Source organism: Papio anubis, chromosome 7 (genome assembly GCF_008728515.1).
Source record: "Papio anubis isolate 15944 chromosome 7, Panubis1.0, whole genome shotgun sequence".
NCBI lineage: Eukaryota > Metazoa > Chordata > Mammalia > Primates > Cercopithecidae > Papio > Papio anubis.
The window spans coordinates 97220292-97231128 of record NC_044982.1 but is presented as its reverse complement, the minus strand read 5'-3'; the positions used below and the strand labels follow the sequence as shown (position 1 = coordinate 97231128).

The 10837-nt window shown below is 41.0% G+C and overlaps 1 long non-coding RNA gene across 1 annotated transcript in view; it reads right to left on the bottom strand.

Annotated features, from left to right (window-relative positions):
* Positions 1–1728: 1728 nt before the first annotated feature.
* The window catches only part of LOC103886026, a 34231-nt gene continuing 25122 nt past the window's right edge, over positions 1729–10837 (bottom strand). The window contains exons 4-6 of the long non-coding RNA XR_004185005.1: positions 8425–8602; positions 2635–2796; positions 1729–2043 (exon numbers count right to left, since the gene is read on the bottom strand). This is a non-coding gene — a long non-coding RNA (uncharacterized LOC103886026). The remainder of the gene's footprint in view (positions 2044–2634; positions 2797–8424; positions 8603–10837) is intronic.

Here is a 10837-nt window from a genome sequence, read left to right as displayed (position 1 = left end):
TTAAAAAGGCAAATTGTCATCAAAGTGACACTTATCACTACTATGCATTCAATTGGCACCTTCTCCCAGGGAGGTACTCTTCCAGGGCTGTGAATATAAAAGAGAACAATACCCCTATTTTCAGGTAGCTTTCGTTCTAGTGGTAAGGACAAGCAATAAACAAAGACCTGTATTATATAACATTCTGTTAGGTAGCGATAACTGTAACAAATAAAAAGAAAGAGGTCAACACAGAGAGTAATGGGACTGACATTTAGGAAAGGGTGGTCAGGAAAGGCCACCTTCAATGAAGGTGAGATTTCAGTAAAGACCTGCATCAACTCAGGTAACAAGAAAATACCTTGGGAAATGCGGAAAGAAAAATTCCAGAAGAAGCAATGAGTATAACGTTCCTGAGATGGGAGCACAAGTGCTCCATCCCTCATAAGCACATACCACAAGTGAAACTATTCATTTAAAGTTTTCCTTTCCCACCATCCTCTAGTAGCTCCACTGAGACAGGAACTGTATCTGGCTTATTCACCAACATTTTGTAAGCACCACTATCATGCATGGAACATAAATTTGCTCAATAAGGATTTTTATAAAAAATAAACTCAAAAACTCATTTTAATATATACTTTGATTTGTTTCTAGGCCATCTCTTCTGTCCCCGGAATTGATCTGTTCATTTGTGCATCAGTCCCGCACTGTTTGAATTACTGTGGCTTTGCAATTTTCCTGACAATTGTCAGCACAGTCACGGGAGGCATAATTCTAGCACTGGGCTATGCACCGGAGACACAACTGTTAAATAAAAATAGACAGATGGTGTCATTGTCCTCATGAGGGTCAAATCCTTGTAGGATTATGAGGTGAAAAAGTTTAATTTCAAAGAATAAATTGGCAGTTTAGTCTATATGTGATGAGTAAATGCATAAAAGCAGGAAATGAGTAGAATTCTTTGTAAGGATGGATAAACAGGTTTGCAGGTCAGATGCTGGCAAATCCCTAAGATGAGGCTCAAGGTTTTTATCTCAGACTAGCTTCTCGAGAACCATCCTAGGTTCTAAAAAGGGCGTGCTATTTCCAGTCTCAAAACCAAGTGGTAAGTGTTAGCATCTGTGACACAGAGCCCAGAATAAATGCCTACTGAGATTGTATGACCAGTGTGATGCGTGGTCTGACCTGTTCATCTGATCCTCCTGCAGTAGCAGCAACACAAACAGCTCAGATCATTCCTCTGTGCCCTTGCTTTGAACCAGTGCTGACCCAGGACCCAAGGTTGAAGTATGGATTTAAAAATTTAAACAGCTATCTGACACGGTTCGGAGGCAATAACCCAGGTGTGCCCCCATTGGCTGGGGCTTGCTTCCCTACCGCCCCAATGTGGATAATGTTGCTGGCTGCCTCAGATTTTGGGGGTGACATGGCAGGAGGTGAAAATGTCCCCATTTTTGGTCAAGAGAGGATATCAAGGCAGGTTTAGAAACTTCGTTAGCCCCAGTGTGCAGCAGAGCAATTAGACATGTATTGTCTTTGCACCTCAGTTGCAAGTATTTCCAATAGTTTGTGTTTATGTTGCATTCTCTCACCACAAGCTTCCAATTCAGGGTATAAAACTAGGCCTTTTATAGTCAATTTTTTGGTGTAAATCTCAATGCTAACTGAATTTCTACAGCCCAAATCATACCCTATACGAGCTCAGTAGACTGTTTAAATAAATGAAATTGCTTTATAATGCTAATAACTACCCAAGTTCATACATTTTATTTTTTAAAGTTTTGTTTTTTTAAAGCAAGATATAACTTTGGATGGCCTTCCTGCAGAGGGACAGGCATGTGCAGTGTCTTAACTGAAGTCTTAGGAAGGCAGAAGGGGAGCATAGCTGGTTTCTGGATCTGTCAGCATGCTGTGAGCCTAGTGTGCTCTCATCATCTGAGCCGCATTAGCATCTTCATCCATTTGCTTTCAGGTTCTCTTCTTGCCCAGAGATGGGATTTCTCCCAGGGCTTTGGGATGAAAAAGCATCCCTGGCACCTTCCTAGATTCTCTGTCTTCCTCCTGGGAGAAATAAAACCAGCATGGGTAAGTGTTTCGGCGCTGCAGCCAGCACTCCCAGCACGCTGTGAGGTCTCAGCCTCCCCTACCCGAGCTGGTTGCTTGACTCACTACTGTCACGTACCAGATTGTGACCTTCTAGAGGGCAAGGGGCCTACAGTGGTGGATGAAATGAATCAATGATGAATAAGGGAAACACAAGAAGTCATGGGATTCGCTGGAAGCAGTATGATAATGGAGTGAAGCTTCTGGGCTTAGAGATGATGAACCTCGTTCAGGTCTTGTCACTCACAGTCGTTTGACATTTGCAAGTTATTTTGTTCCCTCTGTCTCCCTTTTCTCCTCTGTGTAGAGAGGCCTAATACTTCCTCCACAGGAGGGTTGCGAGCACTGCACAGGATAGCATCGAATCCACAGCACCTTGACCCCCCAGCCCATTAATGAGAAAACCCACCCCTGAGAACTGTTTGTGCCTCAAGCCAGAAGACACCATGGCAACTGGCCTGCTCTCTTCTCTGAGGATTATCAAGACCCCTGCCTTTATCATGTTAGGCCAGCTCAAAGAATGAAGAGCAATGAAGAAAAATGTCTCACCTGTGCATCTTAACAAAAAAGTCTTCAGCACTCATATATCACTGAGCTTTTTGTTTACTGCCCTGTTTCTCAGACAGGCTCTGATCTTTCCAGTGAATCACTGCCTCCTAGCCCAGAGCTCAGTGCTGTTGGTAACAGTCTGTTCACTGCCTTAAAAACAAACTAACAAAATAATAGTTAATAACCTGACTTCAATCCATATGCTCATTGATTGAAGTACACCCAAAAAGGAGGACAAATTATAAGCATAAGGCTCAATGAATTGTATCTTCCACTCCTATTAATCCCATTGCTTCTAGCATTTATTCTTATTGTTACGGGGCAGGAATAATCAATTATCTATCTATAGGTTTCACATATGCTTCCAGTGTTGAGATTCCAGCATGAGGAGGAAAGAGTGATTAACAAAAGTGGTAAGAAGTATGTGACAGCCGAAGTGATTGGGAGCTGGGAACTCTGCTAAATAGGAAGAGACAAGAGGAAAGCAGACTAAAGCAAGTTAATTTGTGTCTATAGAGTCTCCCAAGTTCCAAGCATTAAATACAGTAGAGGATAAAGATTTAGAAAGAGACTAGAAATCAAGTCGAAAGACAAAGGACAGAAGGAAGTTCTGTAGATCCTCATCTTGACCAAGTAATTGATGGAAGAATGGGATTATCATCTGAGATGATTGTCATTGTCTTTATTCTGAAAGTTTAATGACAGTTAAAATGTCACTCATGGTTGTGAATCAGACCTAGAACCCACTAGAATTTAGCTTTTCTTTGGAATCTAATCAGATGCAAAATAATTAGGCTGATGGCAGTGGAACTCACCCCTATATAGTGTCATTTTTGAGAAGGGGCAGACATATAGGAAGAGAACTAGAAAAAAAAAAAAAAATCTGCTATTAGCCCGATGCAAGAGATTCCAAGAAATCCTTGTCAGGAATTCAAAAGGAGACTTAGGCATTTTCAGTCCATACTTGGGGTTGAGGAGAGTGGTGATTTCCAACCTCCTTGGAGAATAACATCTTGTACCTATCACCTGAGTCTTTTCACTCAGACCTCAGGAGATGTCCTGGAGCCCGCGGTACCCTATATTCAATAAACCCCCAACTCACTCATGCAGTGATAAACAGACGTGGGGAAATCATCACTTTCCTGGACCTGAGAGGAGAATCTGTGGGAAGCCCAACTGCTCTATCCCACACTACCTGGATGAGAGAGAAGATTTCAACCATAATATGATACTAATTTTCTATTTTATTGAGATCTTAAGGGGTTAAAATTTTACCTCTTCTTACTACCCAAGTTTAGAACCCACTAAAAGAGATATAGAAGGCAGAGAAACAATGAAGTTTAAAATTTTTTCTTTGTTATTGATAAAGACCCAATGAATGGGCACAGCTTAGATGTACAATGGTAACATGTTCCTAAAACTGCATCCCCACCATGAATCAGCAATACCCACCCAGTTGTAAGTAGCAATAGAAAACATCAGGTCTCCCCATCAAAAGCAGCAGTCTTGACTGCTAAACTAACCATTTGGCACACAGCAAACTAAAGCACAGGTTTCCTCTCAGAAGAAAAGAGGAAGGAAGGAAGGGAGGGAGGGAGGGAGTGAGGGAGGGAGGGTACTTTCTCCCAAATGCACTTCTCAGAAAAGCCACTCACCTTCTTTCAGGGATAAGTAAGCCAGGAAGAGGAGAGAGGCCAGGAGCATTTCTCCAACAGAAGTTCCTCCACATGGAGGGAAACATTAGGAGTGGGATGTAATATTCCCCTATAATAGATTTTTACTTATTTTCTTCCCATTTATCTGACTTTGTTCTTTCAAAGGGAAGGAACCACTTCTTCTCCTTCTTTCTGCTGTGCTTGAAATATTGGATTAGAGTATGTGCTGTCACAGCAATGTTGATAACTAAGGGATTTCCATATGTGCATGGGAACGGCAAATGGCCTGATAAATGAGGAGAACACCACACACAGAATTCCCCAGCACTGTGGAGTTCCCCAGCACTGCTGGCAGTAGGTCTTAGGTCCTTCACAGAAGGGTAAGGGAACTCTTTCAGAGGAATGTCTCCTTACAGGGTTCACCAAATCATCTGAAGAGTGGCTGGCTGGGGAAACAAGGGCAGCAGAGAAGAACGAAGGATGTTGGTTGAAGGAGCAAGGAGGATATAAGAGAATAGATGTGTTTCCAGGTCCACATCTAGATTTGAGCATATAAGTGGGATATTTGACATTCAATAAATATTTGCCAAGCACCTATGAGAGCCAGCTTCTACTGGCTTCATTCAACAAATATTTGCCAAGCACCTATGAGAGCCAGCTTCTACTGAGGACTCAGTGGTGAATAGGACCCAGTCCCTGTCCTAATGGAGTTTTCATTTTGGATGTCAGCAAAAAATAAAAACTAAAAATAACAAATAAAGAAATAACGTGCTATTACTACAAGTAGTGACGTGTGCTATGAAGGAGAATAAAGCTCAGTGAGAGGACAGAGAGTGGTGTAGTTGTCGGGGTACACACATTCTAGGTAGGGGCCCCTAGGTGGAGGAATCAACCCGCAGCCATGGATTGGCACATGCCATTCAGTCTTGTTTCCCATCCAATGAGAAAATCTCAGCACCGGATTCCCTGAAACACCCTCCCAGCATGAGTGTGAATATGTCAAAGGACAGAGTTTTCTAGGTTTTCACAGAAGCTGTTTCACTGCTGGACAGTTCTAAACATGTAATAAATGTTTTTCTTGAGCTAAAATCAACAAGTTGAAGTCCATATGCCAGTTCTCATTTTGGTTTCTGGAACAACCCAGAATAAGGCCTCTTCCTCTTCCATGTGCTGATAATAACAGCTGTTGTTGATTGAGAATGACTCTCTACATGGAGCTGTACTTTCCAATATAGCCAAGTTCCGTAACCACTGCAAGCATCAGTCTCTTCATTGGTAAATCGAGATTAACAGTGCCTGCTTCCCTGGGTTGTAATGAGGATTAAATTAGGTAATGCTTATATACCCACGAACTGAACCACATATTGACATAGCTGATCTCAAATGATACCCAAGAGCCCTGGGCAAACTCTTCAGTGTTGGTTTCCTATCAGGTTCTTTGCATATTAACTTGTTTATCCAACACTTACTGAGCCCTGAGGAGTGTCAGGCAGTGTTTCCAAAGCAGAGGATATAAAGATGAATCTGACATAGTATATGCTTTGGGGAATGGCAAGGTCTAATGGGAGGGACAGGAGAGTAAACAAATAATTACAGTGCAGCATAGGAAGTGCTATAATGAAGCGCTACAGAATTGCGGAGCATGGAGACACCAGCTCTGCCCAGGAAGAAGAGGGACTGCAAAGGTTTTGTACAGGAGCTAATGCTTGATTTGAGTCCTGAAGATGGCTAGGATTTCCCGGGCAGGTGATGAGAAAAGAACTAGAAAGAGATGTAACAAAAAGCACCCCTTAAAAAAAAAAAGGTATGCCATTCAACCACTCAACAGTCTCCTTTTTTTCCTGAAGAAAGATTAAAATTGGAATTCTGACTACTTTTATCATCCTTATTACCTAAAGATAATTTAAAAGAAAGAATTGTTTAAAGGGTTTTAGGCAGGTGCATTAAATTTTTTCATACCTAATTTGCTTACCGTAAATTGGAATGAAATGGAAAATATTTGGAATTTTTAAAAATGCAATTATTTAATACCTTAATATTTAATGCACAAAAGTAATGCCATGTTGGTATGATGTTTTGGTTTTTGCAAAACTAAGAACGAAAATACAACAATTAAAAAATGTTATATTTAATGGGAAGACCAAGAATAATGGTTTGAAGAAAAACATTTCCACCACGTGGTATACTCCAAGAATAGCTTCGTTAATTTAAACGAAACACAGAATTTCTTATCAGGTGCTTGTATTTCCTACAATTCATTAAAATAATTGCATGATTGCTTTTTAAAAATTCCCTTATCTGAGCACAACAGAACATTCTTGTAACCTACCTAAGAACAATTTCTTAGAAAAAAGATAAAAGAATTCAATAAGATGTGATATCCTACAATATCACATGGTTGTAAGGTGATCCCATAGAAATAATAGCAGAATATAAAGGTAACTATCAGTCAGGATCTCTTAAATTTCCTTTCAGCTCAGTGATTAACAATACAGCACCCAAATCCTGTTAACTAAACAGGATTAATTAACAGTCCTCCGAGTGTTTCAAGGGTCTGGCTGATGGTTTTTCCTGTGACTTCCTATAGCCTGTAAGTCCACAAAGACAGGAACCATGATTGTCACTTTCAGTTTATCTCCAGAACCATAGTGCATTCCACCCACACAGTAGGAGCCGAATAAACACTTACTGAGTGAATGAATAATATCATCAATTTTCTATATTTGTAGCTTCAGGAACGTTTTAAAAAGGCAGCCTCCAAATATGGTACTGAGAACCAGTGGAGTCACAGCTTTCAGAGTAGACCAGAAATACCCAAGAACTCACCACTCAATACATATATCACCAATATAGTTTATCAAATGAAGATCTATTTGAGTCAGGAGCTTCTGTTGAAATTTAAAAACCCTCTTGGAGATACAGATATATTGGTCACAGTCTAATGCCATTTGCTTTAATCTTACAATCAATAATAATTATTCAGACTGATATCTGAAATATAATTTTTTCATGTGTGTGGATAAAGGTTATCTTTTTTTTTTTTTAAGCGAAGTATCGCTCTGTCACCCAGTCTGGAGTGCAGTGGCCCAGTCTCAGCTTACTGCAACCTGTGCCTCCCAGATTCAAGCGATTCTCCAGCCTCAGCCTCCTGAGTAGATGGGACTACAGGCATGTGCCATCACACATGGCTAATTTTTCTATTTTTAGTAGAAACGGGGTTTCACCATGTTGGCTAGGCTGGTCTCAAACTCCTGACCTCAGGTGTGCCACTGGTCTCGGCCTCCCAAAGTGCTGGGATTACAGGCATGAGCTGCCATGCCTGGCCAAAGGTTATCTTAAGAGAAGACTTAAGCCTTCACGGGATAGGGAAATTGAAATGACAGAAGCTATCACATTTAGGCACATACCTCAAGCTAGGAAACCTCTTAAGTGTTTATTTCATTCTATTCTCACAAAACTCTATGAAAAAAGTATTACATCCAAGTTTTACAGATGAGGAAACTGAAGATAAGAGAGGTTAAAAGACTTGTTCAACACCAACACAACTAGCAATGATAGGACCAGAATTCCAACCAACCTGCACTTTTACTTACTACAGGAGTCAGTGAAATTTTTTCTATAAAAGTCCAGAGGGTAGATATTTTAGGCTTTGCAGGCCACTTAGTCTCTGGTCTGACCTCTCAACATGACTGTATGCCAATAAAACTTTTTTACTGAACTGTGAAATACGAATGTTAGAGAATTTTCATGTGCCACAAGATATTATTCTTTTTCAACTATTTAAAAATGTAAAAATCATTCTTAGCTACAAGCTATATGAAAACAGGTGTCAGGCTAGATTTGGCTCCTAGGCTCTCATTTGCCAGCCCCTGACCTGCTACAAGTACCTCCCCCTACTTTGGGGGCAGCAGGAGTGCTATGGGTGCTTGCAAAGTGGGTTTGAGGAAAAGTGGAGACCTGAGAAAATTTCTGTCACTTGAAGCCAAGGAATGAGGGGGCCCTGATGTGCCAGGGAAAGTTTATCTTTTGGTTTGATCTGATGGTCTTTCAGTCCGTAGGCTGTTACCATACAAATTGGGGTGTGAGGAGGAACTTATAAATCTTCAAACTCCAGAAAATTCTGATTAAGTCTTACCCATTTTAGGTCAACCCAAGGTTTCCCATGATGCTTCCACTCCCTCATCCTTGGACAGTGGAGAGAGCAAAACAAGAAGGAATGTGGCAATCACGTGTCTGAAAACAACACAGTCCAGACTCCTTCTCTCATCCATTCTTTCTTCTCCACCCGTATTACTTAAATTCACTGCAGACAACTGAAAACCGAAAATAACAGAGGTATAATTAACAACAACAAAAACATGTATTGGACATCTGGCTTCTGGTCCCACATGTAAGGAGGTTGCAAGTGGCCACTCCAGCCTAACAACAAGAAAAAAGCAGAACAAACTAGAAAATGAACACCTCTTCTTAGATCCATAAGAGAAGTGGGGTGACAGGGCAAACTACTGTCCCCCAAAATGGATAGGCAGATATAGAGAATCACTAAATACCAGGGCACAACCTCCTTAGGAACCCGTCCTAGGGCAGAAATTGATGAATTCCTGGAGGCTAGGTGTGGACAAGTCTGAGAGTGAAAAACTCTGGGGAGACCTAGTCATAGGGAGGAGGGAGCTCATGCTTTTTCTGAGTTTTACCTTGAGACGCTCATCAGGTTCTCACAGTAAACATCAGAGAAAAATCCCCTTCTGCTTCTGGCAGGGGTAGGGGAGCAGGAATCGTTATAAAATATTAGGTTGGTGCAAAAGTAATTGTGGTTTTTACCATTAAAAATAATACGAAACCTAGGCTGGGTGCTGTGGCTCGGGCCTGTAATCCCAGCACTTTGGGAGGCCAAAGTGGGTGGATCACCTGAGGTCAGGAGTTCGAGACCAGCCTGGCCAACGTGGTGACACCTGTTCTCTACTGAAAATACAAAAATTAGCCAGGCATGGTGATGGGCACCTGTAATCCCAGCTCTTCTGGAGGCTCAGGCAGGAGAATCGCTTGAACCCGGGAGGCAGAGGTTGCAGTGAGCCAAGATTGCACCATTGCACTCCAGCCTGGGCGATAAAAGTGAGACTCTGTCTCAAAAACAAACAAACAAGCAACAACAAAAAGTAATGCAAAACCTAACAAGACAGAGCAGTCTATCCTTAACAAGGCCTCCTGCCCTCACCGGAAACAAGTTAACCACAGTCTAACCTGCTGTTTTTATCAGAGCTTAACTGAGTTGGGGAAAGGGACATACCCAACTCCAGCCCACTCTAGCAATCCTGTCCTAAATAAAGGAGATGGGGCAGGGGGAGGAACTGAGGAGCACCTGAGGCTCACAGCCCAGGGGCACAGGCCCACTGAAAGACTGGGACCTAATCACAGGACTGTAAAACGCTCCCCCAACACCTTACCACCATGTTATGAAGGCCTATTTCTAGCAGTTCTTTTTACCCTGGACATCCCTGTCCAGCTATCCAGAAAACAGTAAAAGGCATACTAAAAGGCAAAAAGCACAGTTTGAAGAGACAGAGCAAGCAAGAGCACTAGACATGGCAAGGATGTAGGAATTAGCAGACAGAAATTTAAGACAATTATGATTAATATGTTAGAGGATGTAATGGATAAAGTAGGCTGAATGCAGGAACACATGGACAATGTAAGCAGAGAGACAGAAATCCTAAGAAAGAAACAAAAAGAAATGCTAGAGATATAAAACACTGTCACAGAAATGAAGAACACCTTTGAGGAGCTAATTAGGAGACTGGACATGGCTGAGAAAAGAATTTCTAAACTTGAGGATATACCAGTAGAAACCTCCAAAACTGAAAAGGAAAGAAAATGAAGACTAGAAAAACAGAATAGAAGATTCAAGAAGTGTGGGACAATTTCAAAAAATGTAAATATGAAGAATGGGAATACCAGAAGGAGAAGAAAGAGAAAAAGGAAGAGAAGAAATATTTGAAACAGTAATGACTGAGAATTTTCCCAAGTTAATATCAGACACCAAACCACGGAGCCAGGAAGCTCAGAGAACACTAAACAGAATACATTTCAAAACAATTACACCCAGGCAAATCATTTTCAAACTGTCGAAATTCACGGGTAAAGAAAAAGTCTTAAAAGAAGTGAGAAGAAAAAAATACTTACACAGAAGCAAAAGTAAGAATTACATCTGACTTTTCCTCAGAAACCACACAAACAAAAAGGGACCGAAGTGAAATATTTAAAGTGCTTAGAGAAAACAAACAAACAAACAAACAACAAAAAAAACAAAAAACCCAGCAACCTAGAATTCTGTAGCCCGCAAAATTAACTTTCAAAAGTGAAGAAGAAAGACCTTCTCAGACAAAAAACTAGAGGGAATTCATTATTGCCAGGAGACCTGTCTTGCAAAAAATGTTAAAAGAAGATCTTTAGAGAGAAAGAAAGTAATACGGGTCAGAAATTTGGATCTGCATTTAAAAAAAGGAATAGCATCAAAGAAGGAATACGCGAAGCTAAAATAAAAACTTTTT